This window comes from Anomaloglossus baeobatrachus, chromosome 2 (genome assembly GCF_048569485.1).
Source record: "Anomaloglossus baeobatrachus isolate aAnoBae1 chromosome 2, aAnoBae1.hap1, whole genome shotgun sequence".
Classification (NCBI taxonomy): Eukaryota; Metazoa; Chordata; class Amphibia; order Anura; family Aromobatidae; genus Anomaloglossus; species Anomaloglossus baeobatrachus.
In genome coordinates, this window is record NC_134354.1 from 652,202,382 (window position 1) to 652,228,123 (window position 25,742).

Genomic DNA, 25,742 nt, shown 5'->3' on the forward strand with positions numbered 1-25,742 from the left:
CACCTGCTGCAGGTCTCTGTTTTGTCTGGGTCTCCATCTCGCTTGGAGTCAGTCTCTGAGTTGGCGTTTCTTGCAGCCTTTCCTGTAATGGCGCCGGGGACAGTGGAGATCCTGGGGAAGGTGGAGGCGGGCATTCTTTTCCCGCTCTTGGATACACTCCACCCCCAGTCTCGCACATTGATTCAACCCAGCCTAGGCGGCCCTTCTTTTTTCCTGTAACGCCGCCCACTTCACATGTCTGCAACATCATCCTGGGGCCAGTACCTCCCCTCTTTAAGCGGCGCACTCCGCACTTCTTTTTCTTCGCCGGCCAGCTCGGGGTTCTTCTTTTGGCGCCAATCTTTCGCGCGCTCACTGTGCTCGTGAAGACGGCGGCCATCTTAGCGCCATCTTGTGCCCGGTCCAACGCCTTAGGCACCACTTGTTCTTCCCACCATGGAATCGGGACCCTTCGCCAATAATCCGGATCCTGCCGACTACGCCACATGTAACGGGGTGCCAGGGGTGCCTCGGGGATTGTAGTCGTGGCCCCTTTTTCTATCAGGCCAACCCCCGGCTCCGCCGTCACTGTTGGGACAGGGGATTGTTCTGTGGGGCAGAGTGTGGTGGAAAAGAGCATACTATCAGCCGCAGGAAGACTCTTCAGGCAGGGATCAGATAAACCAAACGACATATTTATTGCACAGAGTTTCACAGACAGCTCAATGCACGGATCTTGTAGCGCATGGTCACAATTCCTGTCCGGGGAAATCTTTCCTTGTCGTCTCCTCTAGTGGGGATGTGCCCGGCTACTCTACTTCACCTAGGCTCCCACTCCGGCTATCACAGACTGGACCCACATCAATTCTGCTTCACCATTGAGGACACTTCTTCTCTCCTTCCCTTCGTTCTTCCTGTCCACTCAGCTCCACACTCTGCCCCTGGCTGTTCCTTTTCCCCCGTCCCGGAATCAACTGACTTCAACACACACACCACTCCCTTTCCCCCTAAGCTGCCGGCTCCTCCTCCCTCCTGCACAGTTTCTATGGGGACAGCCGTCCCACCCGGCCACTAGGGGAAACCCACTAAAACAGTATAAACATTTTTATTAATAACATCAACATTAACAGCTTTCAGGGGGGAAAACGGCGCCTCCTTGTAAGGGGTCTGCCCACCCCTTACACATGCATGCCAGGATGGAGGAAACATACATGCCAGGATGGGGAAAACATACATGCCAGGATGGAGGAAACATGCATGGCAGGATGGGGAAAACATACATGCCAAGATGGAGGAAACATGCATGCCAGGTTGGGGAAAACATACATGCCAGGATGGAGGAAACATGCGTGGCAGGATGGGGAAAACATACATGCCAGGATGGAGGCAACATGCATGGCAGGATGGGGAAAACATACATGCCAAGATGGAGGAAACATGCATGCCAGGATGGAGGAAACATACATGCCAGGATGGGGAAAACATACATGCCAGGATGGCGGAAACATGCATGGCAGGATGGGGAAAACATGCATGCCAGGATGGGGAAAACATGCATGCCAGGATGGGGAAAACATGCATGCCAGGATGGGGAAAACATGCATGCCAGGATGGGGAAAACATGCATGCCAGGATGGGGAAAACATGCATGCCAGGATGGAGGAAACATGCCACGATAGGGTACATTTACCAGGAAGGGGAACATTTACCAGATATTTACCTGGATGGGGGTACATGCTAGGAAGGGGGACATTTACCAGGAAGGTGGACATTTACCAGGATGGGAGTACATGCTAGGAAGGGGGACATTTACCTGGATGGGGGTACATGCTAGGAAGGGGGACATTTACCAGGAAGGTGGACATTTACCAGGATGGGAGTACATGCTAGGAAGGGGGACATTTACCTGGATGGGGGTACATTTACCTGGATTGGGAACATTTACCAGGATGAAGAACATTTACCAGGAATGGGGTACATGCCGGGATGAGGGAACATTTACAAGGATGGGCAATATGTCAGGATGGGGTACATTTACCAGCATGGGGGAACATGCCAGAATAAGGTACATTTACCAGGATGGAGGACATTTACCAGGATGAGGTACATTTACCAGGATGGGGACAACTATACCAGAATGTAGGAAATATATATCAGGATGAGGGACATGTTTACCAAGAAGTGGCCAGGAAGGGGACATAACTACACAATGAAAGGGGAAGGGAGCAACTCATATGTCTTTATGGGTTTTCAGGATGTTCAGACTTTGAAATGTAGATGTGGATTACAGGGTGACATCTAATTGCATTCCATGCTAAAATCTGTCTAATATGCTGCAATTTTTTCCAGAAAGATCAATCCAACTGCTGTGTCTGGAAAGGGCAGGGGCTCAGCTTCAATGTGTGGTAAGCATGCATGAGCGTGATGAAGAGAAGAGAAGACGGCAAAGGTAAGGTTACAATCAATTATTTACATAATAGGATTGGTTGGCACTTCGGAAAAATATGGGTTTAGGGCTCCAGTTTGGGCACTCTGCCTGTAAAAGGTTCGCCATGACTGTTCTAATCTATGATGAAATACTGTAGGGAAGACACAAAAGGTAAATGGTAAAAAGTGCTTGCATTGTATGATCCAACCAATATAATAAATAGGATATTCAAATAACGCTTCATGAAGCAGGCACCAGCCAGTATCTGTACAAGTACAGGTAAAGAGTGCTATTATGTGCATGGAGGGTGTGTAAACACATGATACAAGGAACCAGATGTGGGAGAAACATTTGTAAGGGCAAAACTTGAATAGTAACATAAGTGAGGTAAGGCGATAGGCCAATCTAACAAAATGTGTTTTTAGTGCATGATTAAAACTGTGGGTATTGGGAAATAATCGAATTGTCCTGGGTAGTACATTCCAGAGAATTGGCGCAGCTTGCGAGAAATCTTTGAGTCGGGAGGGGGATGTTTGGATTATTGAGGATGTTAGACTTAGGTAATTAGTGGAATGGAGGCCACTGATAAAATGAGATGAGGAAGTACATATATGGTGGTGCATAACTGTGGAGGGCTTTGTGGGTGAGAGTGATAAGTTTATATTAGACACCTGTAGGGGATGAGCAACCAGTGTAATGACTGGCACAAGGTAGATGCAATGGTGTAGCCATTGGAGAGGAACATGATCCTAACTGCTGCATTCAGGATGGATTGGAGAGAGGAAAGTTTAGTAAGATGGAGACTGTTACAGAGAGTTACAATAGTTTAGACGAGAGTGAATAACAGCAACAGAAAGAGTTTTTGCAGAGTCAAGCGTAATAAAAGGTTGAATTCTAGAGATGTTTTTGAGGATTAGGCTAAGTTCACATTTCCGTTGTTTTGTATCAGTCACATGCGTCGCCTGACGCATGTGACTGATGCGCTGTACAACGCTGTACAACGGATGACAAAGAACAGAATTGTTTGTCGGATTCCGTTGTGTGCGGGGGGCGGAGTTCGGGGGGGGGGGAGCCGAGCGGGGCCGTGGCACTGAGGACGTCAGTGCCACAGGGACTGCAGGACGGGTGAGTGTGTGTGAGTGTGTGTGTGTGTGTGTGTGTGTATACACATGCTGAATGCTGGAGGGGGCGGAGCTGAGCGGGGGGCGGGGCCAGGCGCTGAGGATGTCAGTGGCAGTGCTGCGGTCTGCATGGCTGGGGACAGGTGAGTGAGTGTGTGTGTGTGTGTGCACATGCGGAGTGCGGGAGGGGGCGGAGCCGAGCGGGGGGCGAGGCCAGACGAGGGTGTCAGTGGCAGTGCTTGTCTGCATGGCTGGGGACAGGTGTGTGTGTGCGTGTGTGTGTGTGTACACACATGTGCGGAGTGCGGGAGGGGGCAGGGCCGAGCGGGGAAGTGTCGGCCTTCCTGCACACGTAACCAGACTAAATATCGGGTAACAGCAAAGCACCCGATGTTTACCCGATATGTACCCTGGTTACGGGCGTACACCGCTTAGCGCTGGCTCCTTGCACCGTAACCAGGGTAAATATCGGGTAACCAACCAAAGCTGGTTACGTGTGCAGGGAGCCAGAGAGCATGCGCAGCGAAATCCGACGGATCGCGCTGCTCAAAAAACGTTACATGCAGCGTTCCTCCCGCCCGGCGGTCAGTCGTTCCACGACTGATCAGTCGGGCGGAGGGTGCAACGCAGCATCATCAGTCACAATCCGCTGCCCATACAAGTCTATGGGAGCAGCGGAATCCGCTAAACGGATTCCGTTGTTTACAAGAGCAGCGGATTGTGACTGATACATTTTAGCGGAAATGTGAACTTAGCCTTAGGTGACATGAGCGAGCGAGTGAGTGATCGGATGTAGTATGTGACGGAAACATCTAAGTGAAGTAATGGTAGAATCACACACGGAAATTTCTATATTGAGTTTAGGAAAGTTAGTAAGTCTATGTGCGAACGTTGCGTATTTTCATGCAGTGACGCTGCGATCTGCACCGCAGCGTAACTGCATGCGTCCTGCGTCCCCAGCACAATCTATGAAGATTGTGCATAATCTATGCCCACGTTGCGTATTAGAATGCAGCGTTTCGGCTGCTGCCAAATCGCTGCGTTCTAAAAAGCAACATGTCACTTCTTTTGTGCGTAATGTCGGTGTCTCTCTCTCTGTCTATCGGTCTCTGTGTCTCCCTGTCGGTCTCTGTCTCGCTGTCGGTTGGTCTCTCTCTCTCTGTCGGTTTATCCCTCTCCCCCCTCTCTCATACTCACCGATCACGGGCGCGGCGCTGCACATCTGTCACACTGCTCCGGCGGCTTCTCCTGCTTTTGAAAATGCCGCCCGCCCATTATTCAATCTCGTATTCCCTGCTTTCCCCGCTCACCGGCGCCTATGATTGGTTGCAGTCAGACACGTTCCCATGCTGAGTGACAGCTGTCTCACTGCAACCAATCACAGCTGCCGGTGGGCGGGTCTATGTGGTGCAGTAAAATAAATAAATAAATTAAAAAAAAATGGCGTGCGGTCCCCCCCAATTTTGATACCAGCCAGGGTAAAGCCACATGGCTGAAGGCTGGTATTCTCAGGATGGGGAGCCCCACGTTATGGGGAGCCCCCCAGCCTAAAAATATCAGCCAGCAGACGCCCGGAATTGCCGCATGGATTAGATGCAACAGTCCCGGGACTCTACCTGGCTCATCCAGAACTGCCCTGGTGCAGTGGCAATCTGGGTAATAAGGAGTTAATGGCAGCCCATAGCTGCCACTAAGTCCTAGGTTAATCATTGCAGGCATCTATGAGACACCCCCAATGATTAACCTGTAAGTGAAAGTAAATAAACACATACACCCGAAAAATCCTTTATTTGAAATAAAAGACAAAAAACACCCTCTTTCACCACTTTATTAAAATCCCCAAACACCCCTCCAGGTCCGGCGTAATCCACGAGGTCCCGCGACGCATCCAGCTCTGCTACATGAAGCTGACAGGAGCGGCCGTGCAACACCGCCGCTCCTGTCCGCTCCACGCAGAAACTGAAGTGAGCCACACTGTCAGCGGAGACGTCTCTCATGTTACCCGCAGCCACAGGTCTCGGGTGGAGGACTCGAGCTGGCCGCGGGTAACCTGAGTGACAACACCGGTGATCGCGCGGCTCACTTCAGTCACTCAGATTTGCGGTCACAGGTGAGTCCTTCACCTGTGACCGCAAATCAATGAAGTCGAGTGAAGTTCATCCGAGTTCATTCTGATCGCGTGGCTGTCTCCCGCAGCCAGCCATGTGCTCTTTTTGACATTCCGGTCCCAGTCGGCTCTGCTTCAAGTCTATGGGGATGCAGCAGAGCCGAGTGGGACCGCATTGTCAAAAATGTGCTCTCTGAATGCTTTTGCCATGGCAGAGCAAGCATCCAGAACGCATGAATTCTGCAGGAATGTGCACACGTTGCGTTCTGCCGAATGCGTCTCAGAACGCAGCTTTTCGGCTGCGTTTTGAGACGCACATGCAGTGACTATTTACGCTGCGTAATAGAACGCAACGTGCGCACATAGCCTAAAGTGAGGAAACACAAGAAGTGAGAACTATCTTCAGCGTAAAGAAGAACAAGGAGTCCTCGAAGTGATAATATGGCCCAACAGAGTGTATTTTGGATTATAACAAGAGAAAGAAGGATTTGCACAACCCTACATCCAGAGAAGATCTGTGGTTAGTTGTCCAAGGTGTTTGGAAAAATGCCCCTACTAAATTCTTTCAAAAATTGTGCCTCAAGTGTACCTTGAAGTACTGATGATATTTTGAAGGTAAGGGTTAGGCACACCAAATATAGATTTGATTTAGATTTCTATTTTGTTTATTAACTTTTCACTTTGTTAAGTGATCAAATTAAACTTAACACTTTTTGTTTTACACACCTGCCTAAAACATTTCCACAATAGTGGAACAGTGGCATGTAAAAGTTTGGGCACACCTGGTCAAAATTACTGATATTGTGAACAGTTAAGCAAGTTGACCATTAAATGATCTCTAAATGATCTCTAAAATGCACTACGTTAATTATGACACTTTCCCTTTGTACTTTAGGCAAAAAAATATACATTTTCAACTTTATAATGTTAAAAATTACAAAAAGGAAAATGGGTCTATGCAAAAATTTGGACAACCTTGGAGATTTGTATGCTCAGATAACTTTGATAAAAGTTTCAGACTTTAATTAGCCTTTTAGAGTTTTGGCTTGTGCACTATCATCATTAGAAAAGGCCAGGGGATGCAGATTTCACAGCTTTATTAAAAGCAAGCTTCCTCTAACCTTGTGTCAAAAAACAGCAGCCATGGGTTCTTCAAAGCAGCTGCCTAGCACTCTGAAAATGAAAATTATGGAGGACCACAAAGCAGGAGAAGGCGATAAGAACATAGCAAAGCATTTTCAAGTTGCACTTTGCTCAGTTGAAATGTAAATAAGAAATAGCAGTTAATGAGAACGATGGAAGTCGAGATAATGTCTGGAAGACCAAGCAAAATTTCTGTGAGAGCTGCTCATAGGATTGCTAGAGAGACAAATCAGAACCCCTTTTTGACTGCAAAAGACCTTCAGAAAGATTTGGCAACTTCTGGAGTTGTGGAATAGTGTTTTACTGTTTAGTGACACCTGCACAAATATGGCCTTCATGGAAGAGTCATCAGAAGAATATCTTTCCTACATCCTCACTATAAAATTGAGCATCAGAATTATGCAAAACATCTAAACAAGCCTCATGCATTTTGAAAACAAGTCATGTGGAACGATGAGGTTAAAATAGAACTCTTTGGCCACAATGATAAAAAGTATGTGTGAACAAAAAAAGGACACAGAATTGCAGGAAAATAACATATTGCAAACCATTAAGCATGGGGGTGGATCAATCATGTTTTGGTGTTGTTTTGCAGCCAATCGCACAGGGAACTTTTCCCAGGTAGAGGAAAGAATTAATTAAGTGAAATTTCAACAAATTGTTGATGCAAACATAACATCTCTAAAATAGCTAAAGTTGGTAAGAGGATGGTTTGTACAAATGGAAAATGATCCTAAACATACATCACAATCCACAATAACCTACTTCAAAAGACACAAGCTGAAGGTTTTACAATGGCTCCCAAAGTCCCCTGATCTGAGCATCATAGGAAATCTATGGCTAGACCTCAAAAGAGCAGCGCATTCAAGACGTCCCAAGAATCTCACAGAACTGGAAGACTATTCCAAAGAAGAATGCATGAAAATCCCTCAAACAAGAATTGAAAGCCTGGCTAGAAAGAGCGTTTACAAGCTGTGATACTTGCCAAAGGGGGTGCTACTAGGTACTAACCATGCAGGGTGCTCAAACGTTTACATGGGCCCATTTTCCTTTTTTATTAATTTTAAAATGTAAAAGATTGAACATATTTTTTTTTTGCCTTAACTACAAAGGAAATGTGTCATCTTTAACTGTATGCCTTTTAGAGATGAGTTCATCTTCAACATGTTTAACTGTTTACAATAACAGTAATTTTGACCAGGGGTGCCCAAACTTTTACATGCCACTGTCTTTTTTTTTGCCTCTGTATTGAATAGAGAATCAGATATGCTATTCCACAAATATGAAGAAAAATATACCTGTTTGACAAGAGATTCAAAGAATCCTCCTCATGAGTGTATAGGTATCTATGAATATTTTTGATGTCTTTATTGCGAACTTTCCTGGCACACGTTACATGGGCACTGTGAAAATGTTAAAATATAGATTGTTGCCTTGGTCCAGTGGATCCACGAACCCTGTGTGCGCCCCTCTAGCATTTCACAAAGTTATGTGGAAATCTGTTTAATAACTTTGTGGCGCCCTGGACTAGCCAGGTCGTCACAGGTAACACACACACACCCCCACTAGACAGTAACATTAACCAAACACAAAATCCTTGTTGCCTCCCTCCAGGGTCTGATGTCCACACCAGGTGGAGCGGAGCCAAGTGGTTGGCCCCACCCACCGAGGAGTTCACAGGCCTGGAGGCGGGAAAAAGGAGCAGAACAGTTGAGGAGGTTGAAGTGAGAGGAGTAAAGTGGAGAGTGTCTGGGTTTGTGGCCCAGGCACTGACAACAAGGTTGGCAGATGGTGGTGGCCGTCTGCAGGAGTGGTGAATCAACGCGGAACCGTAGGACCGGGAACGGGCGGTGGCCCGCCCGTACCGACGGGGGAGCGAAGTGAAGCCAGCACACCCAGGCAGGGCCATCAGACCCCGACCAGGCTTGGAGTCGCCGTCAACAGTCAAATCCGAGTGTGACAGGAACCCCAGGGGTTTCCTAACAGCCAAAGACCCGTTAGAAGGCAACCGTCCGCACCGTGAGGGTATACAGCTACCGCCTAAGGCTAGAGACCCAAGGACCAGCGTCTGCGGGCAAACTGGCTCCTCCGGCATCCATACACCGGGGAGCGGACTACCGTTGGGGATCCATCGTAGTCAAACAGTACACAAAGGTGTAGGGAAAGACAGCCGCCATCACCTGTCCGGGGAGAGACACTACAGCCGGCTGCGGGACCCGTCCATCCAGCCGTTTGGTTTACCAGAGTCTCTGTCATTGACTGCCTGAGCGAGTACACCAGTGCCATCCGGCACCGCACCGCAATGCCCCTGCAACCCTGCCTCCCCGTCACACCACCGGGCCCCGGGACCACCGACCCCTACCCACGGAGGGGAAATCAACATCCCAGCTGCTCCCTACCATCGCTCCCGGGATCCCCGTCACGAGCAGCGGTGGTGCCCATCTTCACCACAACCTGTGGGTGGCGTCACGGACTAAATCCCCCAAAACCAACCACCCTTTTCACTCACGGGCGAGGAGCGCTGCTCGAGTCCCCGGATCCGGCTCACCGCTCGAGCCACCGAGCAGCAGCCGCAGCAGCGCCAGACCCGAGCGTTAGCGAGCGCAGCAACAGCGTCCTCCCCGCCCGCGACAAAACTTGGCGTCACGAACAAGATTGAACCCCTCTACTTACTACTAGAAGTGTGCCTTGTGATCTCCGCCGGCGGTGTCCGGCCGGAAATTTTGAGGCGCCGCCATCTTTGGCGCGAAAATCTCCCGCTCGAGCGTCTTCTCCGAGCAGGGAAAGCGCGAACGCGAAGACCCGCCCCCAACAAGTGGAAGTGCTGAAGAGAACCAAGGGGGGGTGGGTGTGTGTCTGCCTAATGTAGCTGAGGCTATAAAAGCGGGGACGCCAGGACTCTGCAAACATTTGGTTCCTGGACCACTGCTGCGCACGATGTCCCGTCCGTCCGGCACCGTTGGAACCCCAGAGCCCACGCCAGGAACAGCGGCGTGGGTGGAAGCCCGGACCGCACAAATGTGCTGCCGCCTTCAAACCCAGGTCCGGTTCTTGATGGAGCGCTGGGTGGCCGAGATGGAGGAAGTGGCGGCGGCCGTGCGGAGACGCGAGGTGGAGGCAGTGTTGGAGGAGCGGGTAAGCGACCCACGCCCCTGTGTCCGAGAAGGACCAGCCGCTGCGGCTGAGGGGCCCGGCCTGCACCCGCTCACCCTCCTGCCTCCCCCGCCAACCGTACCGGTTGCTGTTGCCCCTCCGCTCGGACCGCTACCCCCAACACCGGTAGCGGAATCAAACCCGTCCGCCCTAGAGGACCGACCTGGGGGCGTTGTCTGTGAACGGCCCGCATCCCACCCGCTGCCATGGAAGATACCTCGGGAGGTGTCCGCCCGCGACAAGAGGCCGTCGGCCCCGGAAGTGGCCGCACCCGAGACCATCCCGGCTCCGGCAGTCCACCCGACCGTGGAGGAACCGGCCGCTGCAGGCCCGAAGGCCCAACCGGTGAGGCCAGCTGTCCCTGGGTCCCCCGCCTCGGCCGAGGCTGCGCCGGGCCGCCACTGCAAAGCAGCAGTCCAGGCCACGTCACCGCAGGACCCCCACGAGAGAGTACCGGTAGTGGCCAGTGTGGGCGTGGTCCATCGGGGCCCGACCGGGGCGCAAGGGTCTGCCAACGCCCCTTATTGGGACAGGGAACCAAACCAGTTGGGCCTAGAGATTGCCGCCAGGGAGCAGCAGAGGGCCGAAGTGATGGCGCGAGTGATAAAAGAGAAGGATGCACTCCGCCATGCTACCTTTCGGGTGCGGGGCCCGGTGTACGAAGGCCAAGTCCGGCAGTTTGACACGCGGCGGGGGTTCGGTTTCATCTACGAGCAGGGCCTAGAGGCCGAAGTGTTTGTGGCTCGCCGCAATGTGAACTCACACCTTCCCATGGGCCACCCAGGTTGCGATCTATTGCCCGGCGACCTGGTAACTTACACCCGTCACTGCGGGGAGAGGGGCTGGTTCGCCCTAGATGTTAAGCAAAGGAAGAGCCGCGGGGTGCAGGTGCGGCCACAGCCCCCTCCTTCACCGAGCCATCCGAATTTCGAGCTGGAAGAGGTCCTGGATGAGTGCGACCTCAAGTAGTGGCAGTGGCTCTCCGTTGCAAGCAAGTTGTCCCCGTTGGGACCCTCAGCAGAGTGAATGCCAATAATCATCCGAAAGATCATCTGATTATCTACGTGATTATCCCGGCCGTTGCCGGCAAGTTGTCCCCGGAGGGACTCTGTGTGTTTTTACCACCCACATGAGAAACTGCTCATGAACATGGCCGAGAACTGGCAGGCCACCCACGAACTGGTGGGCTTGTAAATAGTATTGTGGGATGGAAACCGTTGCCGCCTCTGTAGAGGCAGATTGGAGGAAGGGCCCGCAGCAGAGCAGGCTGGGGCCCGTCCACCACCAGGACCGGTGGCCATCCTCCGGGGGTCAGGGGTCCCCCTGGACGTGGGGTCACCTGAAGAGACAGTCAGGTGCGAGTAACCGTACCCGTTCCCGCTCGGGCAGCCTGAACCTGGACTGGGGTCAAGGGGTGCTGCCCACTTCTTAGGGGCAGCATCAGGGCTAGGTTGCTTGGGTGGGAGAGCGGAAGACATCCGTCCGTCATTATTAAAAGTGTTTTTATATGTGCAACGTTCAAGTGACCTAACAAAAATGCTTATGTTTTATATGTTTACCATTACCATGTTATTTATATTTTACAGTTTTGAAAAAAATAAAACCGGTGATGGACGGGCAGCCCGCGGACGGTCTGCATTTCACCAAGGGGGAATGTGGCGCCCTGGACTAGCCAGGTTGTCACAGGTAACACACACACACCCCCCCACCCCCACTAGACAGTAACATTAGCCAAACACAAAATCCTTGTTGCCTCCCTCCAGGGTCTGATGTCCACACCAGGTGGGGTGGAGCCAAGTGGTTGGCCCCACCCACCGAGGAGTTCACAGGCCTGGAGGCAGGAAAAAGGAGCAGAACAGTTGAGGCGGTTGAAGTGAGAGGAGCAAAGTGGAGAGTGTCTGGGTTTGTGGCCCAGGCACTGACAACAAGGTTGGCAGACGGTGGTGGCCGTCTGCAGGAGTGGTGAATCAACGCGGAACCGTAGGACCGGGGACGGGTGGTGGCCCGCCGGTACCGACCGGGGAGCGAAGTGAAGCCAGCACACACAGCACACACAGGCAGGGCCATCGGACCCCGACTAGGCTTGGAGTCGCCGTCAACAGTCAAATCCGAGTGTGACAGGAACCCCGGGGGTTTCCTAACAGCCAAAGACCCGTTAGAAGGCAACCGTCCGCACCGTGAGGGTATACAGCTACCGCCTAAGGCTAGAGACCCAAGGACCAGCGCCTGCGGGCAAACGGGCTCCTCCGGCATCCATACACCGGGGAGCGGACTACCGTTGGGGATCCATCGTAGTCAAACAGTACACAAAGGTGTAGGGAAAGACAGCCGCCATAACCTGTCCGGGGAGAGACACTGCAGCCGGCTGCGGGACCCGTCCATCCAGCCGTTTGGTTTACCGAGGACTTTGTGCATCTCTTGCTGAGTGAGTACACCCGTGCCATCCGGCACCGCGCCGCGCTGGCCCTGCAACCCTGCACCTCACCAACCCTGCCTCCCCGTCACACCACCGGGCCCCGGGACCACCGACCCCTACCCACGGAGGGGGAAAACAACATCCCAGCTTCTCCCTACCATCGCTCTCAGGATCCCCGTCACCAGCAGCGGTGGTGCCCATCTTCCCCACAAACCGTGGGTGGTGTCACAGACTAAATCCCCCAAAACCAACCACCCTTTTCACTCACGGGCGAGGAGCGCCGCTCGAGTCCCCGGATCCGGCCCACCGCTCGAGCCACCGAGCAGCACCCGCAGCAGCGCCGGACCCGAGCGTTAGCGAGCGCAGCGGCGGCGTCCACACCTTCACCCCCGGGCAATTTTATCTTCTTTCTCCACGTCACAGCACCAACTCACTCACTAAGCATGTGGCTCACTCTTCAACCTCTCCAGGGCTCAGCCCCCTGGTTTAGAAGAGGTGGTCACATCCCACTCCTTTAAACATTTGTTACATGAACTCAAACTATACAGAAGGTTCTAGAAGTCCTGCCTGAAAAGGTATGTACTGGGGAATCCCCCTTCAAAGGCGCATAGCTCCCCACCAAATGCAGGACAATGAATTCTACTGTAGGCCTGATGATATTAGAATCCATGGAGACAAACTGCAGTTGACACTCTGTTACAGGGAGAACAATGGCTTAATAGAGGCCCCTGAGACACTCAGTCAGAGCATCTGAAACTGATAACTACCAATCTCTAGTAAAAAACAACAATAAGTTTGATGTTACCGGCGCTCCGTGCTGTAAAAAGTCCATATCCCTTAGATCTTTAGTCCACAGCCAGCTCCTCACAGTAGAGAAACCCCTTTAAAATTCCATTGATTATTATTTATGTGTATTAAAGACTACATAGTTACATATGTTGAAAAAAGACCTAGGTCCATCTAGTTGAACCTTCCTCTACCAATTCTACATTTTGTCATTAAGTCATTTATATCCAACAATGTTGTGTGTAGTGAGAAAATCATCCAGCCCTTTTTTAAAAGCTGATATAGTATCTGCCATTACTACCTCTTGTGGTAGGGCATTCCACAGTCTGACTGCTCTAACTGTAAAGAACCCTTTCCTAATTAGCTGCCAAAATCGCTTTTCTTCCACTCGCAGTGAATGCCCTTTGGTCCTTAGTATTGTCTTTGGAAGAAATAAGTCATGTGCCAGTCCTTTATTTTGACCACACATGTATTTACACATATAAAAGAGATCTCCTCTGAGACGTCTTTTTTCTAAGCTAAACAAATCCAAGTCTTTCAACCTCTCTCCACATGGGAGGCCTTCCATTCCTTGCAATAACTTAGTTGCCCGCCTTTGAACTGACTCTAACTTCTGAATGTCTGTTTTAAAATGTGGAGCCCAAAACTGGATCCCATATTCTAGATGTGGCCTTATAGAGGGGTAACAATACATTGGCATCCCGGGATCTAATCTCTCTTTTTATACACCCTAAAATCTTGTTTGCTTTTGCAGCTGCTGCTTGACATTGAGTGCTACTGCTCAGCTTCCTTGTAACCAGAATACCCAAGTCTATGTCTTGTTCTGTAGTCCCTAGTTTACTTCCATTTAATGTATATGCGGCTATAGGATTACTCCGTCCTAGGTGCATTACTTTACATTTATCAACAATAAATCTAATTTGCCAAGTGTCTGCCCATTCTGACATCTTATTCATATCGTTTTATCATATTGTACTATCAGGGTCAGTTTTTAATATCCTACATAGTTTGGTGTTGCAGCATGGAATTACACTTTACTATCAATCCCTTTCACAAGGTCATTATTAAAGAGATTAAAAAGAATCGGTCCTAGCACAGATCCCTGCAGCACCCCACTGCTGACTATAGCCCATTTAGAGAATATACCATTTATGACTACTCTTTGTTTCCTATCTTTTAGTCAATTCCTTACCCAGTTGCATATAGTTTCCCCTAGTCCTTGGTTCTGGAGCTTTAGTATAAGGCTATTATGTGGTACAGTATCAAATGCCTTTGCAAAATCCAAATAAATCACATCAGCTGCATTACCAATATCTAGATTTGCACTTACCCCTTCATAGAATCCCAACAGGTTGGTTAGACACAACTTATCTTTCATGAGTCCATGCTGTCTGTCAGTTATTATATTATTATCTGCAATATATTTTTGCATGTCATCCCTTAAAATGCCCTCAAAAACTTTGCACACTACTGATGTCAGACTTACTGGATGATAGTTGCCTGGATCCACCCTCTTACCTTTCTTAAATATCGGTACCACGTCAGTCATTCTCCAATCCTAAGGCACTAACCCTGTTACAAGAGAGTCTAAGAAGATGAGATACAGTAGTCTGTCAATTACTGAGCTCAATTCCCTCAATATTCGTGGATGAATGCCATCTGGCCCGGGGGATTTGTCAATGTTTAACTTACTCAGACGCAGGTATACTTCTTGTGTTAAATTAATTATATCAGGTGGTGAACTTTGATTTTTGACTTGTTGAATGATCCCTGAAACAGTCAGTTCCTTGGTGAACACGGATGAGAAGTGCCTGTTTACTATCTCAGCCTTTTCTTTGTCCCCTATAATTAACTTGTTGATATATTTTAAGTTTCCGATAACATCCTTTGTTTTCCTCTTGGCATTAATGTATTTATAAAAAATTTTAAAGCTGAGTTTGCTTGCTTGATTTCTTTTTTACATTTCCTATTGAGATATTTATACTCCTGAAATGCTATTTCTGTATTCTCAGCCTTTAAGATTTTAAACGCCCTTTGTTTTTGTTTTATTCTACTTTGTATTGTCTTATTTATCCATAGTGGTTTCTTTTTATTCCTGGACATTTTATTACCAAAGGGTAGAAGTTTTTTTACAGGACTCTAGGAGTATATCCTTAAAAACTTATCCCATTTATGTTCAGTATCCCCAGTTACCATGACATTGTCCCAATCTACACAATTAAGCTTTTCCATTAATTTGTTGAAATCGGCTTTCCTAAAACTCCAGGTTTTAGCATTTCCCCTTTCAAATGTTCTATTGAATATTACGTTGAAGCTTACCATATAATGATCGCTGGTGCCAAAATACTTTGGACCTGTAGATATGAAATTGTATCTGGTCTATTTGACAGGACCATATTTAGCAAATTATGTCCCCTCATTGGTTCATCTACCATCTGAGAGAGGAAATTGTCTTGAATTGTAGATAAGAACTAACAGCTTTTAGCACAACCCGAACATTCTGTGTCCCACTGAATGTCTGGATAGTTGAAGTGCCCCATAATAAGGACCCGATAATTATTATTATTTGCTGCCTTTTCAATTTGTTCCAGCATTTCACCCTCTACCTGTTCAGCTATACTATGATGAGGCTTATTGCAAACTCCAATTAGCAGCTTTGCATTATTCCCCACCCCATGTACATTTACCCATACTGATTCTACATTGTCACAACTCCCCTTTATGTGGTAATTGAGCACAGGTCTTTAGTTAGATTTAACAAATATACACACTCGTCCACCTTTTTTGTCTTTCCTGTCCTTCCTGAATGTAGTGTAACCCTCTACATTTGTCACCCAGTCATGGCTCTCATCCAGCCAGGTTTCCGTGATTGCCACCACATCAAAATCCATGGTTGACATAAGAGTCTCCAATTCATTAATTTTATTTGCAAGACTTCTTGCATTTGCCAGTAAACATTTAATACTATTAACACATTCTTTACTCCTAGCCTCCCTACATTCTCTGTGTGTCCCTGCCCCCCCCTAAACCTTCATTAACCCCTACTGTCTCACTGTCTCTATCTGCTCTATCCCTTTATTTGTTCCACTACTCTCCCTCCGCCCAGATCCTAGTTTACAAGCTCTTCCATCCGTCTGACCATTTTCTCCCCCAGCACAGCTGCACCCTCGCCATTGAGGTGCAGCCCGTCCCTACCGTAGAGCCTGTACCCAAATGAGAAGTCAGCCCAGTTCTCCATGAACCAAAACCCTTCCTTCCTGCACCAATTTCTAAGCCACAGCTTTATCTCCCTAAGCTCCCGCTGTCTTTTTAATGATGCTCCTGGCATTGGTAATATTTCTGAAAACTCCACCTTGGAGGTCCTGGACTTCAGCTTTTCTCATAGTTCCCTGTAATCATTTTTAAGGACCTTTCACCTGCTTCTAACTTTGTCATTAGTACCAATGTGCACCATGACCCTTGGGTTTTGCCCAGCCCAACCCAGCAATCTGTCTATCCGACCCGCAATATGCCAAAGTCGAGTACCCGGCAGACAACACACTGTTCGGTATTCACGGTCTCGGCGACAGATGACCATGTCTGTCCGCCTAATTATGGACTCCCCTACCACCAACATCTGTCTGGCCTTTGCTGCACTCCTATTTCCCTCCTTTCTACAGCAGTCGTTTCCCTGGTTGCTAGGAGCAATGTCCTGCTGTAGTGATCCTAGCTTGCATCCCTAATACCAGCCAAACAGGCATATTTACTAGGCTGTGCCAGATCAGGACTAGGCTCCCTGACAATTTTCCCCCTACCTCTTCTTCTAACTGTTACCCAGCTACCTACCTCTGCGTCCTGACATTCCCCACCAATACCCTTCTCCATAGCACTGGTCCAAGCCAGAGCATGCTCAGTGAGCTTTAAACTCCTCTCCAAGTTTGCAATGCTCCTGAGTGTTGCAAGCTGCATACTTAGATCCATTACCTGGGCTTCCAAATATGTAACATGCTGGCATCGAGTGCAGACATATTCACCCTCCAATAGTTGTTCAAGGCATGCATAAATCTCACAAGATGAACACTTGGTAGCATTGTCCATGGATCACCTATTAAATGGGGATAAACAGTTCAGATAAAAGTAGAAAAACAATGATAAACTTGTAAGGATAACGCCAAATTATGCTCTTGTGTCAAACTATGATATTGTGTTTAAACTATGGATTTACCTGCACCCTTAGACTTTACTGCACCCTCGCTTGCTGTGGCTGAGATATGTAGTTCTGGGACAATCTAGTGTACCGCCCCGCGGGCTCGGCTGCGACCGCTGAGCCGCTCGGATCCGCGCTCGTATGGTGGGTGGTGGCTCGAGCCTCTCACGGACCCGGGGGTCACGTCACTCTGCAAGGGAGTTGCCGCTACACGCAGGGACTTGACGGGGAAGTTCCACGGCCGGAGCCCGGTGGTTTGGTTTGGGATGTAAGTTCGTGACGCCACCCACGGGTTGTGGGGAATAGATGGACACCACCGCTGCCGTTAACTAGGCCTCCCGGGGACAGTGTTGCGCAGCTTAGTGTTGACCCCTCTGTGGGTAGGGGAGCGATGGTCCCGGGGCCCGAGGGAGGTGCTGAGGCGTGGGAGCGGGTGTGTGCTGTGTGCTGATGCTGTGCGGCGCGGTGCGCAGCCCGAAGGCACTGGTGTACTCACTATGACACAATACACTGGAGTCTCTGGTAAACCAAGCGGGGTGATGAACGGGGCCCGCAGCCGGCTGCAGCTTCTCCCAGAATAAGTTGGTGGTTTCCGCCTTTCTCCTGCACCTCTTTGTATGAATGTTTGACTCCTATGCCTAAGCAACGGTAGTCCGCTCCCCGACTGGTATATGCCGTAGGAGCCCGTTTGCCAGCAGACGCTGGCCCTTTGGGTCTCTATGCCTTGGCAGTGGCTTGACCCTGTATGGTTGGGCTGTTGTCCTCTAACAGGTCTTGTGTGGGATAGGTCCTTAAGTCCAGTCCTCAATCAGTTGATTTGACTCGGCCCTATCGGTTCAGGGCTTTGTACTGGGTCTCAGTACCCCTCCTGGTGCTCCGGTTTCCAATCGGTTCCCCGGTTCGGTACCGGTGGGCCACCGCCCGACCCCGGTCCCTACGGTTCCACCGGCTGTAATCCCAGCTCCTGCAGGCGGCCACCACCGTTTGCCTCCTTGTCAAAGGTGACTGGGCTCCAACCCAGCCACCGGAGTAGTCTGTTGGCAGGTCTGGTCACAGGTCTGCCCTTGAACTCGTCCTCCCTCCTTCACTGTCAAGGTTACTCGTCACACTGCTCTAGAACTTCTGTCTGAACTTGTGTCTTTCCCGCCTCCAGGCCTGTGAACTCCTCAGTGGGCGGAGCCAACCGCCTGGCTCCGCCCCCCCTGGTGTGGACATCAAACCTGGAGGGTGGTGACAAGGGTTTCTTGGTTGGCTGCTGTCACCTACTCAGGGAGGGGGTGGTGTGTGTGTGTGTGTGTGTGTGTGTGTGTGACTATCTGGGACGACTTGACTAGTCCAGGGCGTCACACTAGTAACACGTGTGGTTACTATAAACAATTGAGTCACAAGACACTTTTTTGTTTTTCTCTTTGACAGTAGCACAGACCAACAGACAGAGAATACTCTGAAGAAATTAAACAATTGCACAGTCATCACAACTATGATATTGTGTTTAAACTATGGACTTACCTGCACCCTTGGACCTGCACCCTCACAAGCTTAGTAACCCTCGGTTGCTGTGGCTGTCATAAGTAGTTCTGGAACAATCTAGAAACAGGTGTGACTACTACAAACAATTATATCACAAGACAAAGATCACAAGACACCATTTTTTCTATTTCACAGCAGCACAGACAAGCAGACAGACAATACTCTAAAGAAATTAAACAATTACACAGTTATCACAACTAGGATATTGTGTTTAAACTATGGACTTACCTGCTCCCTTGGACTTTACTGCACCCTCGCTTGCTGTGGCTGGAGTAAGTAGTTCTGGAACAATCTAAAAACATGTGTGACTACTGCACCCTTAGACTTTACTGGACCCTGGCAAGCTAAGTAACCCTCGCTTGCTGTGGCTGTGGCTGGAATAAGTAGTTCTGCAATTACAAAACACTAAAAATTAAGTTTTACTGTGTTTCTTAGCACCAGGCAGAATGGAGCATTATGGAATATGTAGATGTGGTCTAAACAAGCAAAAATAACACTGTTTTTTAGTTGTCTTTTTGCTCCCACCTACATCCATGTTACCTTGTAATTCATAGACTTCTGCATTAATTTTGATAACTATATAGGGGCCGCATTTTCTCGTCTGTATTATGGCCACAAGTCCCATGAGAAACCAAACTAAAAGTATTATATATGCCTATGATGCTCTTCTGATAAGACTCATAATTGCGCCAGGAATTGTGGACGTAATAATAATAAAAATAAAAAAAATAATAATAGGACGTAAGAAAAAAAAAAAAATGGCTATATGGTTGTCTAGTGAAGTAGACCTGAGGATCAATAGTGGACACAGACAGAAGAGGGCCACTGTGTATGAACAATTTATGGGCCCTTTGCATCTCATAATGCACAATTCTACCTGATTAGGTGGTAGAAGTGTTCCCCCATTCCTCTTGGGCCCTTGTGTGGCTGCCCAGGGGTCACCAATGGTATGTACACCCCCCCTGAGGATGTAATTAGAAGCAGTTTAATGATGACATCACAGGACAGACGTAAGAGATTCAATTAACTATTAGAAATATAACCTGAAAAGATTCGTAAAATTAAAAGCAGAAGATAACTAAAACCATGGGTTTTATAGAAGCTCTCAGAACATGGACTATGGGGCTAATATAATCATCACATTTTATTTATGTAAATTTTACCTTTATTCTCGGTATTACCTAATGACAGTATTTTATACAGTACTGTATGTTATATTAATGGGGTACGCCTGTTCAGTGGGTTTCCTGGGATTCTGTGGTTTCCTCTTTTATTCCAAAAAGCATGCTGTTAGTTTGCTTTATATGGAATCAGCACGCGCAAGCATGAGGTAGAAATACGACATAAGCCAGACTGAAAGCAACAGCCAGTTTTCATGACTGTTTCCTGTATACTGCACGGAATATCCTAGTTGGCACTGGAAATATCAGAATTATTACAAAAATGTATGAACTTCAATTGTCACTGGACACCCACTGAGCTGCTCAGGAGAACATCTTAAACTTCTTTTAGGGCACATGTGGAACTTATCAAGAACGTGAGTGCTGGAAGTGCAAAGTGCGCTAGCAAACTGAGGAGTCATTGGAATGCTGATGTACAAATGACAAACATGCAGGCACATAGCCCCAGCAATAATGAGCCATCATCCTGGCGCTAAAAGAGCAGCTAAGCGGGATGATTCATTGTCTGAGCTGGTAACACTGTTCTACCATCAGTGCCTGCACTCTTCTGTAGCCAAACCTCTAACCAGGGGATTAGAATTATGGTGTCAATGCAATGATTCATTCACGGGAATGTTTACAGAGAACCACAAAAAGAGCATTATGATTTTCATATATCCTTTTCCATATCAATTAATGTGTATATCAAAATTATCAGATTAACAGATGTATAAACTATTTGGAACATGTGCATGAGACCTTATAAAGAATGTTATTCGACTAACTCACAATTGAGCAAAATCTTCTATCACTCATCCTCTGCTGGGATCCTGGGTTCAAATCCCGTCAAGGACAACATCGCCCTGTGTTTGAGTGCAGGGGTGTGGAACCTTTTTTCTGCCATGGGCAGTTTAGATATTTATACCATCATTTGCAGGCCATACAAAATCACAAACGGGAAAATAATCCTGCTATATTTGGTCAAACATTTACATAATTTACTCCTAAAGTGATGGCTGGGACAGCATCTCTTTTAATGATCTGTGTGATAGTAGGTGGTATTGATGATGTTGCTAATCGCAAACGATATTCCAGATATGTGTCAATCTTGAGTGCAGCAGACTTTTTGAAAATACACGTTTTGTAAAGAATAGCTTGCAACAGTAAATTGTTCTGAACACAGATGTATATTTCAATACATCAAAGTGGGAAGTTTATCACTATTCATGTTGCGTTTATAGAACTGTAAAAGAGGGAGGTCTGCTGTATACATCACATAGGAAACCCTGAGACTGCTGTATACTTCAAAGAACAGACACTAAGACTGCGGAGTATACGTCACATAGGATAGGAAGAGACTATATCACTCAGGATACACCTAGACTGCTGTATACATCATTTATGATACACCAACACTGCTGTATACCGATTTCTGAAAAGTTCTATTTTGTTCTCATCTGACCACATAACCTTCTACCATGCCTCTTCAGGATCATCCAGATGGTCACTGGTGAACTTCAAACGGGCCTGGACATGTGCTGGCAAGGGAACCTTGTATGTCCTGCAGGATTTTAATCCATGACAGCGTAGTGTTTAACTAATGGTATTCTTTGAGACTGTTTACCCAGCTGTCTTCAGACCATTGAAGAAGTCCTCCTCTGTAGTTCTGAGCTATTTTTTCTGACCTTTCTCAGAATTTTCCTTACCCCATGAGGCTAGATCTTGCATGGAGCCCCAGTAAGATTGACAGTCATCTTGTGTTTCTTCCATTTTCTAATAATTGTGTCAACAGTTGTTGCCTTTTCACCAAGCTGCTTGCCTGTTGTCCTGTAGCCCATTCCAGCCTTGTGCTGATCTACAATTTTTTCTCTGGTGTCCTTTGACAGGTCTATGGTCTTGGCCATGGTAGAGAGGTTGGAGTGAGATTGATTGTGTAGACAGGTGTCTTTTATACAGGTAATGAATTCAAACATGTGAAATTAATAAAAAAATAACAGCTATTTGAGAGCCAGATTTCTTGCAGGTTGGTAGGTGATCAAATACTTATTTTATGCAATAAAATGTAAATTAATTATTTAAAAAAATATTGCAATGTGATTTTCTGGATTTTTTGGTGGGGATTCTGTCTGTCACAGTTGAAATGTACATATGATAAAAATTACAGACCTCTCCATTCTGTGTAGGTGTGAAAAGTTGAAAAATCGGCAGTCTAACAAATACTTATTTTCCCCACTGTAGGATACACTGTGACTGCTATATACATCAAATAGGAGACACCTGAGACTGCCAAAAATTTACATGGCAACTGACATGAAAAACCCAGGGGTCAGAGGAAAAGGACGATTACAGATACAGTACAGACCAAATGTTTGGACACTATGGGGAGATAAGGTATGCACACCAGTGACTATGTAAGGGGAATACATGAAATAGCAGAAACTGCTGTGTGAATACTGACTTGAAAAATCCAATAGCTATGTGTAAGAGTGAAAATGTGAAAAATGGAATCTGCATTACTGCCATGAACATATGAATCAAGAGAAATTTAGCTACTGAATTGATCAATGCAATAGAGCCCCAACACTACGCCAAAGTATTTCTCTACGTTGGGGTCCCTAGCTTGTGTGTGTCCTCTCATGCAGTTAAAAAACTTACCATGTATGGGAAGCTGAGACCCAGGCTATTTATGCGTATGACATGGATTGGCAATAGGTGTGGTTGGGGAGGGTTCACAAACGAAAAACTACTAACAATAAGGAATAACGTTTGGAACACCATTCTAAGTCTGAACTGGGTGCAAAAACCTAAAAAAACATCACTATGGGGAGATAAGGTATGCACACCAGTGACTATGTAAGGGGAATACATGAAATAGCAGAAACTGCTGTGTGAATACTGACTTGAAAAATCCAATAGCTATATGCAAGAGTGAAAATGTGAAAAATGGAATCTGCATTACTGCCATGAACATATGAATCAAGAGAAATTTAGCTACTGAATTGATCAATGCAATAGAGCCCCAACACTACGCCAAAGTACACTTAGAATGGTGTTTCAAACGTTATTCCTTATTGTCAAATGTTTGGACACACCTTCTCATCTCTAGAACAACTATTAAGAGGAGATTTTGTGCAGCAGGCCTTCATGGTAAAATAGCTGCTAGGAAACCACTGCTAAGGACAGACAACAAGCAGAAGAGACTTGTTTGGGCTAAAGAACACAAGGAATGGACGTTAGACCAGTGGAAATCTGCGCTTTGGTCTGATGAGTCCAAATTTGAGATCTTTACATCCAACCACCGTGTCTTGGTAGAAAAGGTGAATGAATGGACTCTACATGCCTGGTTCCCACTATGAAGCATGGAGGAGGAGGTGTGATGGTGTGGGGGTGCTTTGCTGGTGACACTGTTGGGGATTTATTCAAAATTTGAAGGCATACAGAACCAGCATGCCTACCACAGCATCTTGCAGCGGCGTGCTATTCCATCCGGTTTGCGTTTAGATGGACCATCATTTATTTTTGAACAGGACAATGACCCCAAACACACCTCCAGGCTGTGTAAGGGATATTTGACTAAGAAGGAGAGTGATGGGGTGCCACGCCAGATGACCTGGTCTCCACAGTCACCAGACCTGAACCCAATCGAGATGGTTTGGGTTGAGCTGGACCGCAGAGTATAGGCAAAAGGGCCAACAAGTGCTAAGCATCTCTGAGAACTCCTTCAAGACTGTTGGAAAACCATTTCCGGTGACTACCTCTTGAAGAGCATCAAGAGAATGCCAAGAGTTTGCAAAGCAGTAATCAATGCAAGATGTGGCTACTTTGAAAAACCTACAATATAAGACATATTTTCAGTTGTTTCACACTTTTTTTTATGTATTTCATTCCACATATTTTAATTCATAGTTTTGATGCCTTCAATGTGAATCTACAATTTTTAGAGTCATGAAAATAAAGAAAACTCTTTGAATGAGAAGGTGTGTCCAAACGTTTGGTCTGTACTGTATATATGCCTTAATCCAATGCGAGGCAACACCAGGGACCACTAGATTACCCTATAATAATGCCCTAATCAATGACCCTGCCTAGGTGCAGAGGTTGGCATGCAGTCGAAAGTTGTGTCCTCGCTCCTCAACAGTTTGCCCTGAGTTGCACTGAACGCCCATATTGAAGTGACCTATACACAAAAGTGGAATAGCACCCAAATGCAGTGAGTTCACAGTAAAGGGTGCTTTACACCAGGCAATCTATCGTGCGATAGCTCGTCGGGGTCACGGTTTTTGTGACGCACATCCGGCATCGCTGGCGATGCCGGCCTGTGTGACACCTCCTAGCGACGCAGTATCGCTCACAAATCGTGAGTCGGGTACTGCTCGTTAGGTTCCATAATATCGGTTACTTTAGTTGACCATCGTTTCCGTGGTAGCACACGTCGCTCCGTGTGACACCACGGGAACGATGAGCAGCTCACCTGCCTCCCGCGGCCGCCGCCGTCTCTATGTGGAAGGAAGGAGGTGGGCGGGATGTTTACGTCCCGCTCATCTCCGCCCCTCCGCTTCTATTGGCCGGCGGCCGTGTGACGTCGCTGTGACGCCGAACGTCCCTCCCACTCCAGGAAATGGACGTTCGCCGCCCACAGCGAGGTCGCACGAGAGGTAAGTATGTGTGACGGGGGTTACTAACTTTGTGCGACACGGGCAGCGATTTGCCCGTGACGCAAAAAGGACGGGGGCGGGTACGATCGATTGTGAAATCGCACAATCGGTCGTACCGTGTAAAGCAGGCTTTAGATCCTCAGGGTATACACAATTCCATGAAAATAAAGGATCATAATAATAATAATTTTATTTCTATAGCTTCAACATATTCCGCAGCACTTTACAATTAAGTGGGGATATGTATAGACAATAAAAATTAATACAAAGTAATACATAGTTTAACACTTACCGGAGGAGTAAAGGCCCTGCTCACAAGCTTACAATCTATAAGGAAATAGGGGGGGGGGCACAATAAATAGAGCATGCTTATAGTCATGTATAGTTCAGCCATCATTATAATAAATAAGGGTCTTCATATAATGCTGCATGATCTGGTCATCAGCCAGTATTTAAGTGCAGTAATCGTGTGTTATTGCGTGGAGGATGTGGACACAGATGAATAGAAGGGAGCTGTTTATTATTAACATTTAAAATGGAGAGAACAGCAGAGAGTGAGGGTAGTGAGTTGAGGTGATAGGCCTGTCTAAAGAGATGCGTTTTTAAAGCACGCTCAAAAACATGGGGGCAGAATGTTTGGGGTAGTGCATTCCAAAACACTGGTGCAGCACATGAGAAGTCTTGGAGACGAAGGAGCGAGGTTTGCATTTTGGAGGGTGTGAGTCTTAGATAAGTTGCAGAATTGAGGACCCAGGTAGGGGGATAGACAGAAATGAGGTATGAGATATAGGGTGGTGCAGAACTTTGGAAAGCTTTGTGGGGGAGAGATAAGTTTGTATTGTATTTTATAACAGATGGGCAACCAATGTAATGACTGGCACAAGGTGGATGTATTGGTGAAGAGGCTGGACAGAAAAACGTCACATTCAGGATGGATTGGAGAGGAGGAAGTTTGGTTAGAGGGAGGCCGATCAGTAAAGAGTTGCAGCTGTCTAGACGAGAATAAAGAGCATCAATAAGTGTTTTTTGCCATTTCAAAGATGAGAAAGGGTTGGATTCTGGAGATGTTTTTAAGATG

The 25,742-nt window shown here is 47.5% G+C and overlaps 1 long non-coding RNA gene across 2 annotated transcripts in view; it reads left to right on the plus strand.

Annotated features, from left to right (window-relative positions):
- Nucleotides 1–25,742, plus strand: part of LOC142290484 (uncharacterized) — an 84,426-nt gene that overhangs the window by 9,880 nt on the left and 48,804 nt on the right. For both annotated transcript variants that reach the window (XR_012750321.1, XR_012750322.1), the window contains exon 2: nt 22,248–22,400. This is a non-coding gene — a long non-coding RNA (uncharacterized LOC142290484). The remainder of the gene's footprint in view (nt 1–22,247; nt 22,401–25,742) is intronic.